Source organism: Salvelinus sp. IW2-2015, linkage group LG17 (assembly GCF_002910315.2).
Source record: "Salvelinus sp. IW2-2015 linkage group LG17, ASM291031v2, whole genome shotgun sequence".
Lineage (NCBI taxonomy): Eukaryota > Metazoa > Chordata > Actinopteri > Salmoniformes > Salmonidae > Salvelinus > Salvelinus sp. IW2-2015.
Genome location: NC_036857.1, coordinates 3,141,633 through 3,159,032, shown reverse-complemented (window position 1 = coordinate 3,159,032; position 17,400 = coordinate 3,141,633). Strand labels below are relative to the sequence as shown.

Below are 17,400 nucleotides of genomic sequence, written 5' to 3'. Positions count from 1 at the left end.
TCACTGCTTCATGTCCTCCCCCCCTCCCACCACCCACTGGTCAGAGCTTCTGAATGAAAGATGACCTTATGGCACTACAACAGCCCAACCGTTATTGAATGTGGCATAAAATGCATTAAAGGAGAGTACTGCCATTAAAACTAAACTATATAATAAGGGCTGGGATTTTCCGCGTCAACTACAAGCGTCATGTCCTCACCATGGATGATCTCAGCACGCTGTACGGACAGAACTGGCTCAATGACCAGGTCATGAACATGTATGGTGACTTTGTGATGGACTCGGTGCCCGAGATGGTTCACTTCTTCAACAAGGGCTGGGCTGGATAGGAAAATGCCTTATGGCACTACAACAGCCTGGGCTAGGGCTGGGATAGGAAAATGACCTTATGGCACTACAACAGCCTGGGCTAGGGCTGGGATAGGAAAATGACCTTATGGCACTACACAGCCTGGGCTAGGGCTGGGATAGGAAAATAACCTTATGGCACTACAACAGCCTGGCTAGGGCTGGGATAGGAAAATGACCTTATGGCACTGAACAGCCTGGCTAGGGCTGGGATAGAAAATGACCTTATGGCACTACAACAGCCTGGCTAGGGCTGGGATAGGAAATGACCTTATGGCACTACAACAGCCTGGGCTAGGGCTGGATAGGAAAATGACCTTATGGCACTACAACAGCCTGGGCTAGGGCTGATAGGAAAATGACCTATGGCACTAAACAGCCTGGGCTAGGGCTGATAGGAAAATGACCTTATGGCACTACAACAGCCTGGGCTAGGGCTGGATAGGAAAATGACCTTATGGCACTACAACAGCCTGGGCTAGGGCGGGATAGGAAAATGACCTTATGGCACTTCAACAGCCTGGGCTAGGCTGGATAGGAAAATGACCTTATGGCACTACAACAGCCTGGGCTAGGCTGGATAGGAAAATGACCTTATGGCACTACAACAGCCTGGCTAGGCTGGGATAGGAAAATGACCTTATGCACTACAACAGCCTGGGCTAGGCTGGGATGAGGAAAATGACCTTATGGCACTCAACAGCCTGGGCTAGGGCTGGATAGGAAAATGACCTTATGCACTACAACAGCCTGGGCTAGGCTGGGATAGGAAGTAGGAACACAGGAAGAATGGCCTTTAATCATCTGACACGTTTCAGCAGTTTGAGGTTTCAGTAATTAGCAGCACACAGACAGACAGACAGACAGAACAGAGACAGACAGAGAACATATAGAGACAGACAGACAGAGACAGACAGACAGACAGATGGAGACAGTCAGAGACAGACAAACAGAGACAGACAGAGACAGTCAGACAGAGACAGACAGACAGAGATAGATAGAGACAGACAGAGACAGGACAAGAGACAGGTCAGACAGAGACAGGCAAACAGAGACAGACAGAGACAGTCAGACAGAAGACAGTCAGACAGAGACAGTCAGACAGAGACAGACAACAGAGACAGACAGACAGAGACAGTCAGACAGAGACAGACAGACAGAGACAGTCAGACAGAGACAGTCAGACAGAGACAGACAGACAGAGACAGTCAACAGAGACAGACAGAGAGAACAGTCAGACAGAGACAGACAGACAGAGACAGTCAGACAGAGACAGTCAGACAGAAGACAGTCAGACAGAGACAGTCAGACAGAGACAAACAAACAGAGACAGTCAGACAGAGAAAGTCAGACAGAGACAGCCAGACAGAGACAAAGAAACAGAGACCAGACAGAGACAGTCAGACAGAGACAGACAGACAGCGACAGTCAGACATAGACAAACAAACAGAGACAGTCAGACAGAGACAGTCAGACACGAGACAGACAGAGACATCAGACATAGACAAACAAACGAGACAGCAGACACACAGAACAGTCAGACAGAGACAAACAAACAGAGACAGTCAGACAGAGACAGACAGACAGAGACAGTCAGACAGAGACAAACAAACAGAGACAGACAGACAGAGAAAGTCAGACAGAGACAGTCAGACAGAGACAAACAAAACAGAGACAGTCAGACAGAGAGACAAGACAGACAGAGAACAGTCAGACAGAGACAGTCAGACAGAGGACAAACAAACAGAAGGAACAGACAGACAGAGACACAGTCAGACAAGAGGACAGAGACAGAGACAGTCAGACAGAGACAAACAAACAGAGACAGACAGACAGAGAAAGTCAGACAGAGACAGTCAGACAGACAGAGACAGTCAGACAGAGACAAACAAACAGAGACAGACAGACAGAGACAGTCAGACAGAGACAGTCAGACAGAGACAAACAAACAGAGATAGACAGACAGAGAAAGTCAGACAGACAGAGAAAGACAGACAGAGACAGACAGAGACGGACAACACCTCTAGCTCTTACTAAGCACTACTTGTTCTCTGCGTGAGGGGTGCTTGATATTCTGCCCGTCAACTCATTTAGTGTGTCCACAGTGTTTGGTGAGTTTCAGTAATAACAAAAGTATCTTTGTCAGGTTGTCTCTGACCTCACTGATTATGAGTCTTCACGTAGTAGTCACAGAGAGAGCAGGGAAACACGGAACTCATCACAAATCCAATCATCCATCTCATCGGTTATTTTGTTTTATTATATAGTTTAGTTTTACTGGCAGTACTCTCCTTTAATGCATTTTTATGCCACATTCAATAACGGTTGGGAATATCAAATCCTTTGTTTCGCAAATGCATGCATGCCAAAATAGCACTTTTATCAAAACTGATTACCCTTATTGAGAAAATGACTCAGTTGTGCTCACAGGTCTAAATGGATAAACTTGGACAAGAATGACAGTGATAGTCTGGTGTGAAAAGAGAGATTTCCTCATGCTTTTCTTTCTTTCATCCACTCATGACAATGAAATATGCTTCATGAATACCTCAAATGGATAGAATCATTACGGCTGCAAAGATCAGCGCAACACSTTCTCATTAGCAGCCGCTGTTTGATAAATCTGTTTTAAATTTCATAACAAATGGTAGAAGGTTTCAATCGGCTGTGAAAATGCTGAGGGATTGATAGGAAAAGTAAACCGAGCAACAGCAACTCTGAAGCTGGCGTGTGCACCCTTCCCTTACACGTCTGTGACTCCAAAAAGCCCTCATAATGKTCTGAAATAGAATAGGCGAGGACACTTGCCGCCTTTAAATTCAGCGCAAACCCCCCAGTCATTGCCCATTGCGATACAATGCTGTATTGTAGTACATTTCCTGACTTGTGGAATACTATTGAGCAGCAGTCACAATGATTTCATTACCACAGAAGAGAGAAGAGCACTGACTGGTGCCAGTAAAAGCTGAATTCCTCAGCAGAAAATGTTGACCTGGAATCTCAGAATTCTAAAGCAGAGATGGTGCTGCAGCTGAATTAAAAAAGCAGACTCTAATGATCGACTTAAATAACAACTGTAAATAACATTTGAAACCTCAGCGGGAAATAAGACCTCCCTGCCCGAACAGTGAGAATAATTACAGGTTTTACAGGCTCAAGTTCTTTCAATATCTTTACAGTAGAGAGAGAGAGAGAGAGAGAGAGAGAGAGAGAGAGGAGAGAGAGAGAGAGAGAGAGGGAGTGTGTGTGTGTGTTGTGTGTGGTGTGTGTGTGTGTGTTGTGTGTGTGTGTGTGTGTGTGTGTGTGTGTGTGTGTGTGTGTGGGTGTGTGTGGTGTGTGTGTGTGTGTGTGGTGTGTGTTGTGTGTGGTGTGTGTGTGTGTGTGTGTTGTGTGTGTGTGTGTGTGTGTGTGTGGTGTGTGTGTGTGCGGTGTGTGTTCGTGTGTGTGTGGTGTGTATTGTGTGTGTGTGTCGTGCGTGTGTTGGTGTGTGTGTGGTGTGTCGGTTGGTGTGTGGTTTTGGTGTGTGATTGGTGTGTGTGTGTGTGCGTGTGTGAGTGTGTGTGGTGTGTGTGTGTGTTTGTGTGTTGTGTGTGTGTGTGTGTGTGTGTGTGTGTGTGTGGTGTTGTGTGTGGGTGTTGTGTGTGTGTGCGTGTGTGAGTGCATGCGTGTCCATTTACGCGTATATAGTGGCAAGCTAAACCACCCAAGAGCAAGCTCATTTGACAGAGATAAGGTTTAGTTGAAGACTTACTAGTGTGGAGGATAGCCTAGGGTATGTGATGCGATTGGTAATAAGTGATAGCTTCACTAGGCTATTACTCAATACCTACCAATGGCTTTGTTTGGGTCGTGACATCTAAACCATTACGGGACAGATCACACACCCAATATTAATTGGCAATCTTCTGATTACTTAATAAAAAATTAACAAGCACATTCAGGTTATGCAATTCCAAGCCTCAGCCCAACTCCTCACTTTCTCCATTACACCATTATGTACATTAACAACTAGCTGCTAGTGTAGTTGGATCAAATGAAAGATGGAGGGGATGAGAACATCAGAATAATYCTTTTAAAAAAGTTTTTATTTATTTAACCTTTATTTATCTAGGCTAGTCAGGTAAGAACAAATTATTTTTTACAATGACGGCTTAYCCCGGCCAAACCSTGCCTTAACCCGGACGGCGCTGGGCCGCCCTATGGGACTCCCGATCGCGGCCGGTTTTGATACAGCCCGGGATCTAACCCGGGTCTGTAGTGACGCCTAGAGACCACTGCGCTACTCGGTCCCCCAAATACTGACTAGTTGCTGCTGACTGTCATCAAACACAATCTCCTTTAAAAGAGGAGATGGGAGGGGGCCATGTTTTTAGATAAACCGTTAGGAATGGAAAGAGTCTGTCGAGTGTCTGTGAAACGTGAACACAGAGAAGCAATCAGGGCAATCACCATTTCACCTAATCAAGGACTCTGAAAACACCACTCTCTTGTCACCAGYACTTCTCTAATGAGGGTCAACAGCACTTGATAAAAAAAAAAGAATTGCTCTGTTTCCTATTGAAGATGCTGTCCACTCATGGGTACAGATGACCAAAACCAAGAATATTTGAGAGTTTCATTTCAAAGGCTCTCACCCCGACTCAACTGTCATTAGTTCACATAATGGTATGTTGCCTCTTACTGCATACAGTAAACTACTGCAGATGGGGCATGAACACCAAGATGTTCCCTTTCATAATTAAGTTATATTTTTGCCGTAAAAATGTAAATGTTTTGGGACGAATAGAGCTTGCATCTATTTTAAGAATAAGTACATTAGCACTTTACAGTATGTGGTGAATTGATAAAACATCCACCCAAACTAAAGACTAGATCTGAGTCTGTACCTAGCCTTGGCATACATTCCACATGAATACATCTCAATCAGACTTTTCTGGGTTTTGGCTTCCGTGAAGCTCTGGAACGGTTCTATCTCAATGGTGCTACGTTCATCACAGAGGAGGAAAGAGGAAGTCTAAGTGTCATGTGATTGTTTCCTCTGCCTGTTATTTTAGTCCTGTTTATCATTCTGTATGATCCCAGGGTCAGCAGTTCCCACTGTTCTCCCACCGTTACACCAGACATGAGAACAAGCATCCTGGCTGAGACACTGGCCCAATGTTGTCCATAATTAATAAATAATAATATATGCCATTTAGCAGACACTTTTATCCAAAAGAGTATGGGTGTTCCCGGGAATCGAACCAACTCTCCTGGCGTTGCAAACCGATCTCCAAAGACCACTCACATAACTTAAGGGAAACTAGCTTATTACACAGCTTATTAAACAGTACCACAAATTGAGCTAAGGTACAACATGGGTATGGAATGGATATTTCATTGCACAGCCACAGATAGTGGTATGGAAAATCAGAGTGTTCCCATTGGGATGTTCGCTTTGGTATTTGGTCAGACAATTAATGAATGGGTACCATTACTTTATCCACTAGAATTGCCAAGATAAAGCTTACTGTGAGCRTGAGCCTCAACACATGGTGTTCACATTATAATAAAAAATGTTTTAACCTTTATTTAACAATAAAGGTTAAATTGTGAGTGTGGCTATAACACATTTTGTCGCTCAATGTGTTTCTACTCTACATGTAACCTATCATATGTAACCTCGTCTGGAGGGTGTATCCATTAAAAACCTCCCCCATTACCTTTGGGAAGAGGGGGACAGAAATCACCTGCCGGGAAAAAAATGACAGAAAGATGTCATTAAAGATAAAAGCTAAGTGTGTTACCTCCATGGCAGAGCGGCAGCAGACAATGGAGAGAATGACATTAAACTGAGAAACGGCTTGTAGACAGAATCTATTGCTCAGTGATTACCAATGTCTATGACTGTCCCTGACTAACTAAGCCTGGACACTTACTCAGCCAATGATATCATGAAACTCTAATGCCCCTTTGTAAGCTTATACAATGACAAATACAGGGTGGAATCTTGCTTCTGTGATTTCAAGATCCCATGCCTGACCTGGCTGGCCATATCTGCTCTCTGATATAGCTGAGACAATAGGTTTTGATGTATGCAATTTAGTGTATTAGGGGTTCCATAGCTTTTTTTTCACCACCAATTTTCCCATTCATGAATGTTGTAGCTGCAGCTGTTAGTGCTTTAACCTGTGGGGATTGGCTAAATCCCTCATTCATATGGGGGAGGGTTAAGTGAGGGTGAAAGGTGGTCCCTACATTAGTTTATTTCCCTAATAATCTCTAACTATYGTGATTAGTCTGGAAACGGGCATTACGCTGCCATGATAACAAAAAAGACAACCAGACATCAGACAAGAGACAGATGTTTTGTGACACATGTGCAGGGCTGCCCATGTGTTGACCCTGTGTTAAATGCAATATCCCTTTAACCTATTATTTAAACATCATTGTTGCCAACTTTGGCTATAATCTCCATTGTTGTGAATATACACATTGTATCACCTGCAGTCTCCTCCCTTATGAAACCATCAATACTCCATAGGGATGAAATAGGCTACGTGATTTGAAATTGCATTATGAAGAAATCCGTTGTCTTAATTATTGAGAAGGACATCACAAGCAATGGGTATACTATTAAATGATAATTATTCACAGAATGGAATATGTTTCTAATTCATATGGATGTTTTTCTGATAAAAACGTGAGGTCACGTGACGATATTTCACCGGAGCTGTTACAGATGTGTCAGACGGTAGCCTATCTGTGAAAACAACCCGGAGCCGAATACACCCTGTTCGTGAAGCAGCCAGAGTAATCCAATTGGTAACGTTAGGTTCTGCTTGGAAGACTATTTTAGTCAATTTGATAACATTCATCTGCCAAGATAAACGTTWATGTTGACAATTAACCTACATGATAGTCTACTGTCTGTGTTTTGGTTTAATAAACTCTAGGAAAATATCCATGATGTTATCAGATAGATGCACATGGAGGAATAGAATTAACGTTTCGTTTGGTAAAAAAAATTTAAAAAAAGGAACTATGTATGAGGACCAGGGCGTTCACATGTTAAATGAAATGATCACAAGGCAAATGGATCTGTTTTTCCATCAGATAACTAATGTTTTTAACGCCCCTTTGGCTTTGTTCTGAAAGGAGCGGCGGCGGCTCCTTGCATCACACTATGCTGCTTACATATCCAGCCAAAGACCTCACGCATCCTTTCTAAAAGCATTATACAACTAAAGCATGCTGTCCTACTGACTATTGCTTATGAATGTGTTATCGCCACTTTCAGTATACAAACTGCATGATGTTTTAAAAGTCTTATAAAGCCCAGTCATGGTTTAAAAAGCATGCTTCGGATTCAAACGCTAGCCACTATGTTTCAGCAGCATCGTAAAATGAGATCAGTAACGAAACACAGGCTCGTGGACCTACCTGTATTTAAAGTGCAACAGTTACATCCACAACCACGTGCAGTTCTTTTTCCCGCGGTTACCATATAGGCCTATAATTATTTGTTAATTAGTTATAATTCTGCGCAAAATCCTCGAAGTAAACCAACAGAGCACTCACCGCTTGAATCGCATGGCACTCTCTACACATTAGGAACGGTCTTATTTTGTCCTGGATGAGCAAGGCTGGGTAGCTATCCCTTTATGGAACGTACCACTTTCAACAAGGGGATTCAAACTCATTATTGCTCACTAAACCATAGAATAAGATCAAATATAATTGCTACATTAAGTTACTAATTAATTATTACATGGATTTAATTACTATATAGTTTTTTATTCACTTTTTGTGTCTTTGAATTATGATTATATATGATCACATTTGGCATGTGCTTAAATCTACCCTAATAGTAGTTGGGACAGGCTCGCCCATAATCGAGTATTTTTCTACCAAACCCAGATGTTAGGGAGAAGGCTGGATTTTCAAGGCGGATAGAGATGTTTGATACAAAATAAGGAAGAGAAAAATGTGAAAGGTAAATATGTTGCAGAATTTATTTAAAATCTCCCTCACGTGGACATAATCGTTACTTTGTTATTAAAACATGCAATAAAACAGTTATAAACGTGTATAAACCGCACATCTTCCCGTTCCAAGAGATCTGAATTAACGTTATAGATCTGCTACTATTCGGAGTAAAAAAATAATTGCTAATATGATTGACATATTTATTTTAATGAAGAACAGAGAGTTCCTTGAAGTCATAACCTGAGAAGTCATAGATGTTCTTAAGACAAAAATAAGTAGGTTACAATTTCATAAACCTAATGTTTATTCCTCAATATAAAAACACAATATTAACGGATATGTAGTTTGATATTGTAAAAACAGACATTTCAAAGACAAGAGACAGGATCGCTTGGGGACAATATCAAAACAGTGTCGTAGGTCACTGTAAACAAGCTGTTCACTGTATTGTAAACATGCAGAAATACAGTACATGGAGAAAACTGAAATATAAAATTACTTTAGACTAGCGTTTGCTCTGAACAGTGTAAATACAGTATATAAGACATTCAATATTAACTTATTCTAAAGCTGCAATATGCACCTTATTGGGAGTTATAATCTACCAACGATGTCTGTCATTCACCAGTTATGTGGTTTCATGCCATCCACCAGCAAGCAGCAAAGCAATACACTTATTCAAATCATGTGTCAAGTAATAGCCAGTTTAGGAGGAATGACACTTGCAATCCCCCAGTGCAGTAAAGACAATCCAGCTAAAGCAGAATACAAATCACCACAAACTATAGTGCTCTTTGTTGTGGTATAAATTAATAGTGTTGAAAGCATTTGTATTTATCAACATATATGGGCCTTCATGGGGCCTTGGAAGTGAAACCATAAGAAACAAACATTAGCATCCTACGGCAGTATGGTATTCTAGTCTGAAGAGGTTGAATCACAGTCATTGGGTTGAACGGAGTGAAATTAGATCAGTCCAGACACAGAAACCGGAGAGTTCCTAAAATAACCCTTGGTTGGGTGGGTTAGGAATCACCAAGTAGCCTAGCTCGCTGTGGTAGCCTCCATGTCSCTGTCCCTGTAATCCAGTTGGAGTTTGAGCTTGGCAGGTTTGACCACTTGTACYCCCTCCCTCTGTAATTGTGACTGTCTCTAATTGAAGCCACTTGAGGAAGACAGAACTTCCTCCTAAGTTCCTCGACCACACTGTGCTTTCGGAGGACGGGCCCCTGCCGAAGGCTGGGAGATGTGAGCAGAGGAAATACAGGACCATGAACCCCYTGGTGTAGATGAAACGACCATATGGTTTCCTTTGAAAAACACAACCCTCATCACAGGGACCCCAGCATCTTTACTGGAGCCACCCTCCAATCATATTTGCTGTCGGGTGTTCTTCCAAGATGGGTTGGAACTACTAGAATTATGGTTGCAATTTTTTAMAACTTTTATTAAATGACCAGGGAATTTATTGTATGCTTCAGAAATTTTGCAATCCTAATTGTTGTGGTTCCAAAGATCTAAGCAATTCAAAAATGAATATCCTTATATCAGTCTACAAAGCGGGCAGTACTATCATCATGGGACAACGATAACATGTCWGTCACAAAAAAATGGAAACCAGAATGATATTGGGAGGTATTTTCCATACAGGGCTACGGTACAAGGTCTTTATAGTGCCGGATATGGTCTCAGTCCAGTTCTGTAATATTAATTTACCATTTAGAATAGAATGAAATAGCCTCTAGGTGGAGTCTGTCATTTGTGATGATGTCAGGTTCTCCCTGGAAGGATCCTTATTAATTAGATTGCATACTGTACATTATTAGACTCAGGCAATTTCACGAGCGTGCAGTTCAGAAGCAGTAATCCCCTATGGGTCCTGCCTTCTCATGGGGTTGGAGTGGAGCCAGGGTGTATTAGAGACACACATGTCGTGAGTGTTACACACAGATACACTAAATGACCAAAAGTCTGTGGACAACAGCGTTCTCCTGGCATCCGCTAAAGCCAGATTCGTCCGTCAGACTGCAAAGATCGTGAAGTGTGATTCATCACGCCAGAGAACGCGTTTCAACTGCTACAGAGTTCAATGGCGGTGAGCTTTACACCACTCCAGCCGACGCTTGGCATTGTGCATGGTGAACTTAGGCTTGTKTGCGGCTGCTCGGCCATGGAAACCCATTTCATGAAGCGCCCAACAAACAGTTATTGTGCTGCCGTTGCTTCCAGAGGCAGTTTGGAGCTGCTATGAGCTTCAACATTCGGTGGTCCCGCTCTGTGAGCTTGTGTGGCCTACCACTTTGTGGCTGAGCTGTTGTTGCTCCTACTTCACAATAACAGCACTTAYAGTTGACCGGGGCAGCTCTAGCAGGGCAGAAATTTTACGAACTGACTTCTTGGAAARGTAGTATCCTATGACGGTGTCACGTTGAAAGTCACTGAGCTCTTCAGTAAGRCCATTCTACTGCCAATGTTTGTCTATGGAGATTGCATGGGTGTGTGCTCAATTYAATACACCTGTCAGCAACGGGTGTGGCTAAAATAGCCGAATCCACTMATTTGAAGGGGTGTCCACATACTTTTGTAAATATAGTGTATATTGTTATGATTGCTGCATTTAAACTTCATTAACCTSAATATCAATAAATAATTTAAGCGCCCATTAATATTTTCAATTCAGCCTTTGAAATTAGAAATTATGACGTCAATTTCAGAGGCTGGAAACATGATGGCCAATGTTAAACATTAGCCTGTGTTGTAGTCAGTMAGTCAGCCTGAGAGGCTGCCTCTGTTTGAGTGATGTGGTTGAAACTGAACTCTACCCCATAGAAGCCACCACTGCCCCCCAGTGGCTATAGGAGTGCAAAAATCAAACATATTAGTTCATATATACAGTACCAGTCAAAAGTTTGGACACACCTACTCATTCAAGGGTTTTTCTTTATTTTGACTATTTTCTACATTGTAGAATAMTAGTGAAGACATCAAAACTATGAAATAACACATATGGAATCATGTAGTAACCAAAAAAGTGTTAAACAAATCAAAATATATTTACAATTTTTAGATTCTTCCAAGTAGCCACCCTTTGCCTTGATGACAGCTTTGCACACTCAGTCATAGCAGATAGTCAAATGTCTCCAGGGTAAGACAACAAACATTCTTCTTGTGCTGACAGAATCTGTTTGGATTATTTAATCAATAAAAAAATGGTCACTGAGTGAAACAGACATCCTCAGCTCTTCTCTGTCTTTGCCAAAACCTTCAGCTGTACTATAATATAATTTTAAAGCATTATGCTGGTACAGAAGCCAACCTACATACCCAGCCATCACCTGTGTCTCAAAACGTCTTGAGACATGTCTTGAGACATTGCTGTTTTGAAGACATGTCTTAAAGGCCCTGTGTTTTATATTTTCACTCTATGATGTTGGAATAATGCTGTGAAATTGTGAAAATTAGTGTCAGATCTGTTAGTGTAAGAGCTGTTTGAAAAGACTGCCTGACATTTTGGCCTGGAGTTTTGGCCTGCCTGACGTCACCAGGCAGTAAATTAGTTAATAGACCAATAAGAAAGAGAGTTCCAAACTGCTCTGCCGAGTTCAACTCTCACATCATATTTTTACATCCAAAATGGTTAATGGGCATTTCCAGGGATCAAACAGAAATTAGCATTCCCCTGTTGTTTTTCTTTGTAAAACAAGTCAAGTTGGAAATGTTCATGACAATGCACCGCACACACACACACACGTGCACGCCGCACGCACGACGCACGCACGCACCGCACGCACGCACGCACACACACACACACACACACACACACACACACACACACACACACACACACACACACACACACACACACAACACACACACACAGATCGAGAGAGAGAGAGAGGAGAGAGAGAGAGAGAGCAGAGAGAGAGAGAGAGACAGAGAGAGAGACGAGCAGAGAGAGAGAGGGAGGGGAGAGAGAGAGACAGAGAGGAAGAGAGAGAGAAGAGAGAGAGAGAGAGAGAGAGAGAAAGAGAGAGAGACTTGGCAAACAAAACATTTTACTATTACGGAGGAATCTACGTGTAAATTGATGCCTACTCCCTGTTAATTTGCTCAAGTCACCATAAAAAGGGTTGCAGCATGCATGACAATGCCCCTCTCTATTGACTTCTGAGTGCTTAGGCCTGTCCCCAGGCTGCTCTTTCCCCAGCGCTGCAGCTTCAGTCCCATGAGCCTCACATCTGGCCTCAATAAGCCACTACAGCTGTTAGTGAAATCATGTGTGTAGTTTAGAGGGTCCAGACCACAGAGAGCACCCTCCTCCTCCCCAAACCACAGCGAGGTGGAGAGGGAACAATTTGACTGGTTGAGCCTGTATCTCATGAAAGGTCTCGTTAAAACCAAGCCAGTAGTCCTGTATCATCGTACAGGCATATTTTTGGGGCCTTTCCTGCAGTGGTTTATGTGCTCATTTTCTTTTCGAATGTGTTTGTTTGCCTGAGTTTGTAATGGAAAACAACTGATCTCAAACGCGAACTTAAAATGTAACACGAGAGAACACTTATCAAGTGTGACGATGCACAGTAAAAAAAAAAATACAAGCGTAATGCACTGTGTCATAACTCACCATATCACTGCAGTTCACTAAAGTTTAAATCTTATTGCAAAAAAAAAATCAAGAAAACGTTGAAGTAGAGCTGAAACAGTTGCTAAGCAACAATTATTTGAGCTGTGTCCCAACAGCACTATTCCCACTATTCCAGTTTGTTGGATATTCCGGGGGGGGGATTACTTTTCAGTTCGCACTAAACTCTAAGTTATCCATGCGTTTTGCTACTCGATTGACAATAAATTTCTTGTGGCAATATATTGAGTCAAACTCATAACCCGAGATGCCAAAAKAATCTACAGCACAGGAGGYTGCTGAGGGGAGGACGGCTCATAATAATGGCTGGAATGGTGTGAATGGAAWGGTATCAAACATGGAAACCACGTGTTTGATGTGTTCCGAAAGCCTTCCATTTATTCTGTTCCAGCCATTATTATGAGCCGTCCTCCCCAGTTAAGGTGCCATCAATCACCTGGGGTCTACAGTAAATACAGCAGTATCTTATACAGTGATATTGGGAATGCTAATAGGCTAGAGCCAACGATAAACAACGGCTCAACAAATGGAGTATTGTTGATGCAGAAAACACAGATGTATTGTTGCTATAGAGATCATAATGGAGGTATAAAATGTATGGTCATACATAGGGTTGCAAAATTCCAGTTTTTTTCTGAAATCCCGGTTAGAGGATCCCCAGAATAAGAAGGGAATAAGCAGGAAATCCAGAAATCTCCAACCAGGATTACTGGGAAACCAGGGAATTTATTGAAAGTTCCCGGAATTTTGCAACCCATTCATACCTATGTATGGTGATCGTTCAATAAAGATTGTCTATGCTCAGGGCGTCATGTCATAGGTATTGGACAGTAGGYAATGGCTGGTATCAGGGATGGTTAAGTGAGTGGCAATTTGGCAATCTGTCGTTCACTAATACACAGGCCTTTCCACTTGAAATCCAATTCATGCCTGTGGTCTCCTTTCCACTCTTTGAGCCAACAGCCCAAGACTTGGAGCTGCATCCACAAAGCCACTGCCACGCAGCACACTCACCCTGTTCCAGCTCTCTGTGCCACCCCTCTGCTTCAGCTACAGAAAGAGCTGTACTTTGTGGTTGAAGAGAGAGAATGATGGACAGAGAGAGAAAGATATCAGAGAGAGAGAGAGAGAGAGAGAGAGAGAGAGAGAGATGGGGGAGTGAGGCAGGGCAGAGCACAGTATGTATACATTTCAGCGAGAGTATAATCCACTGTAACCACAGGTCCTGCCTGCTCTACCAGCATCCTTTGCTGTAATCAAAGTACATTCCCAAACCTCCTACACACCAGCTCTTTGCCCCAGAGAGGCCAACTCACAGGCATTCTCAAACTGAAGAGGAGAGAAGTCAGTTACTCCTTGGCTCTACACTGTCATTTTGCTTAATCCCTTATTAATTGAATAATGAAAAAACACATCCAGGGATGGTGACAGATTTCAGATTACAGTTGAAGGCGAGGGGGAACTGACAAAGGCCCTGAGACAGGAAACCATTGAGACAGAGAGGAGTGAGTCAGTGAACACGGAGACAACAGGAAGGGAGTCCTAGCATATTTGTTCAAAAAGAGGTGTTTGTTTAGTCGTCTTCAAATGAAAATACTGTGGAGCTGAGTGATGCTACACTGCACATGTTAGATGAACAAAATAAAGAAGCATACTGTTGCCAATTACCAAATATTTATCTTCTGTGTTTACTCTTTATAAACATGTTTCATTCCTTGGACAATGTTTTATCTCAGAGTTATTCTGAGAAAGCTACAGAATGCCCAGATCCTGGCAATCCTTAAAGGTGCACTGTCACTCACGGCACATTCCATCGCTATGGCGTAATCCAGTGGACTTTCTGTTGGTTTGGAAGTGTCATAATGTAAAATAAATAATACATGTAATTATGTGGATTACATTACAGCTATTGAACTTTCGCCTCTTTTCACCAGAGTCAAACCACTGAGCGTCCAGTCCTGCCAGGTCTTTAATTGAAACCAGCCTCTTCCCCTCTCTCCCTCCTGTCTTACAGACCTTTTGACACCGGTCCAAACTAACTCCCTTTCACCCCTGCATCCCCCTACTTCACTTCTTCTGGCTCTAACCCTCTGCAGCTCAGAGCAAGATACATCCAAAACTTGCCCTATTCACTCAATACCAACACACCTAGTCACTAAGGCCTGGGCTCATGTTGGAATCTTAACCCTCCCTCTCCAATTCCCTTACACTCATTTCACACAGAATGTTTATTTTCTTTATTCATATATGGATTTCTTTCCTTGATATTTGATCTGAAAGATAGCAAAGGTCCTACTGTAAAATGKATTTGTCTGAATGTAATGAATGGTAATTTCAGTAAGAAAACAGATGGGAAATGAAATCAGATGCAAGGTATCGACTAATCAATACTTTTTTGCTCGTAAAAAGACTAAACAGATCAGGATCAATTTCCAAGTGCCTATCCTAATATGTCTGGAGTTAACACAATGGCCACAGACTATTGTTAACAGTTTTAGTTAACTTGGTCATAACGAGAAACAATTGTGTCCTAAGAGGGTGGTATTTACACTTGCTCTATGTTGTACACTCCGGAAACATTAACAAACGTCTGAAACAACCATTCTAAATAGTTAAAAAATACAAAAAAACTTGTGACATTTTAATGTAATGCTATCCAGATACATATGTAGGATCTTAATATGACCTATATCGTCACAGCAAAACAATCTTGTAGCAAATGGACTTGAACGTTTAGTCCATAATGTTGCTTGATCGGTGGTAAGGCTATTAGCTGGACAAAAGTATAGGCTACATAAAAAGTTAAATACTGTTAATGCAACCATGTGTTARWGTGGGTTTTCAGTGAATGTATGTAAATCACAAAGCTCATCTGCATTTTGGTGCAGGAAAATACTCAGCAACAAAAGAGGGATCAAATTAAGATCCTACATCTGTATCTACTTTTCTTAGTCTGATGTATTAAATACGTCCCACTCAGTATGACAGTTACTATAATTTGTAGAGGCTCATTTTGTTCTGATTCATTTTCATTTCAAGATAAGGTAAGGTTTCTATTGATCCCCTAAAGGGAGATTTAATATCACCAGTCAATACATCAGACACAGCAGCAAATAATCATGAAAAAAGGTCAAAATATTGATTTGCTTTAGTGCATTTTAATGTGCGTGTGCGTGTGTGTGTGTGTGTGTGTGTGTGTGTGTGTGTGTGTGTGTGAAAATGCATTTGTGAACATGTGTGTGTGTGTGTGTTTGTGTGTGTTGTGGTGGCTAAATCTGGGTGAAGTGTTGCTATGAGATAGCTGGAGGCTTGGGTTGAGAAGCCATGGTACAGGTCATTAGATTGTCTTTTTACATTAGCATCTGTTGAATGGGATTAGCCATCCAGCCGAGTTTAAACCCTTGACATCCCACATGCACTGCCAACTAGAAACCAGAGTGGCCATTAGCAACACCCCCTCAAGTGTCTATCACACACGCCCGTCCCAGCGTTGGGTCTCCACGGCTGGGGTAAAAGAAAATGTTCTTATGGGCAACTTTCTATAGGAACATGACATAGGACCACACATTTAAACTCCTGAGTGGTGCAGCGGYCTAAGGYACTGCATCTTAGTGCTAGAGGTGTCACTACAGACACCCTGGTTTGAATCCAGGCTGTATCACAACCGGCCRTGATTGGATCACAACCGGCCGTGAGTCCCATAGGGCGGCGCACAATTGGTCCAGCATCGTCCGGGTTTGGCTGGTGTAGGCCGTCGTTGTAAATAAGAATTTGTTCTTTAACTGACTTGCCTAGTTAAATAAAGGTAAACAAAAACATAGCTATAATGTTAGATATTTAAGTGCATTGCTGACTTAATCTCCATAGAGACTTCTCTCTGTTTTTTTTGTTGCTTTTGACAGACAGAGTATCAGCTTGGTATCTGGCAGATACACAGWTGTTCATTTCAGAGTGTAAGAAGTTGTGTTTCGATTGATTTCCGTGACTGAAACACAATATCAGCATAGCCACAGAAGTCAGAGGTCAATCTTCAAAGCTGGTATTTCCAGCACAGAATGTTCAGCAAAGTGCTTTCAAGTAAAGCACATTGTTTTTAACCAGAACATTTGTTGTATCTACATGTATGCTGCATTGACTGTGGTAAGTAAGCAGGCCTAATACAAAGATGTATTTCAAAGAACCTTGAAGAAATTGTTGTCTTTATTGTAAGTCCTTGTCACCAGAAATGAGTAGACATCAAATAAATACCTGTGAAAAAAACATTTTACAATACCTGTTTCGTTAATATTGAAAAGCTCATTATCCCATGTTACTATAGTGCCCCCTGTTGGTTAGTGCCGTCACACCATAGCAMCACTTTGAACTTGAATTTGGTAAATACACTCTTAGAAAAAAGAGTTCCAAAAGGGTTCTTCGACTGTCCACATAGGATAACCCTTTGA

General features: G+C 42.0%; 1 protein-coding gene across 1 annotated transcript in view; it reads right to left on the bottom strand.

Annotated features, from left to right (window-relative positions):
• Nucleotides 1–7,937, bottom strand: part of LOC111976840 (plexin A3-like) — a 203,577-nt gene extending 195,640 nt beyond the window's left edge. Inside the window, 1 exon segment of the mRNA XM_070448161.1 lies at nucleotides 7,771–7,937. The gene's annotated coding sequence lies outside the window, so the exon portion shown is untranslated.
• Nucleotides 7,938–17,400: the final 9,463 nt, after the last annotated feature.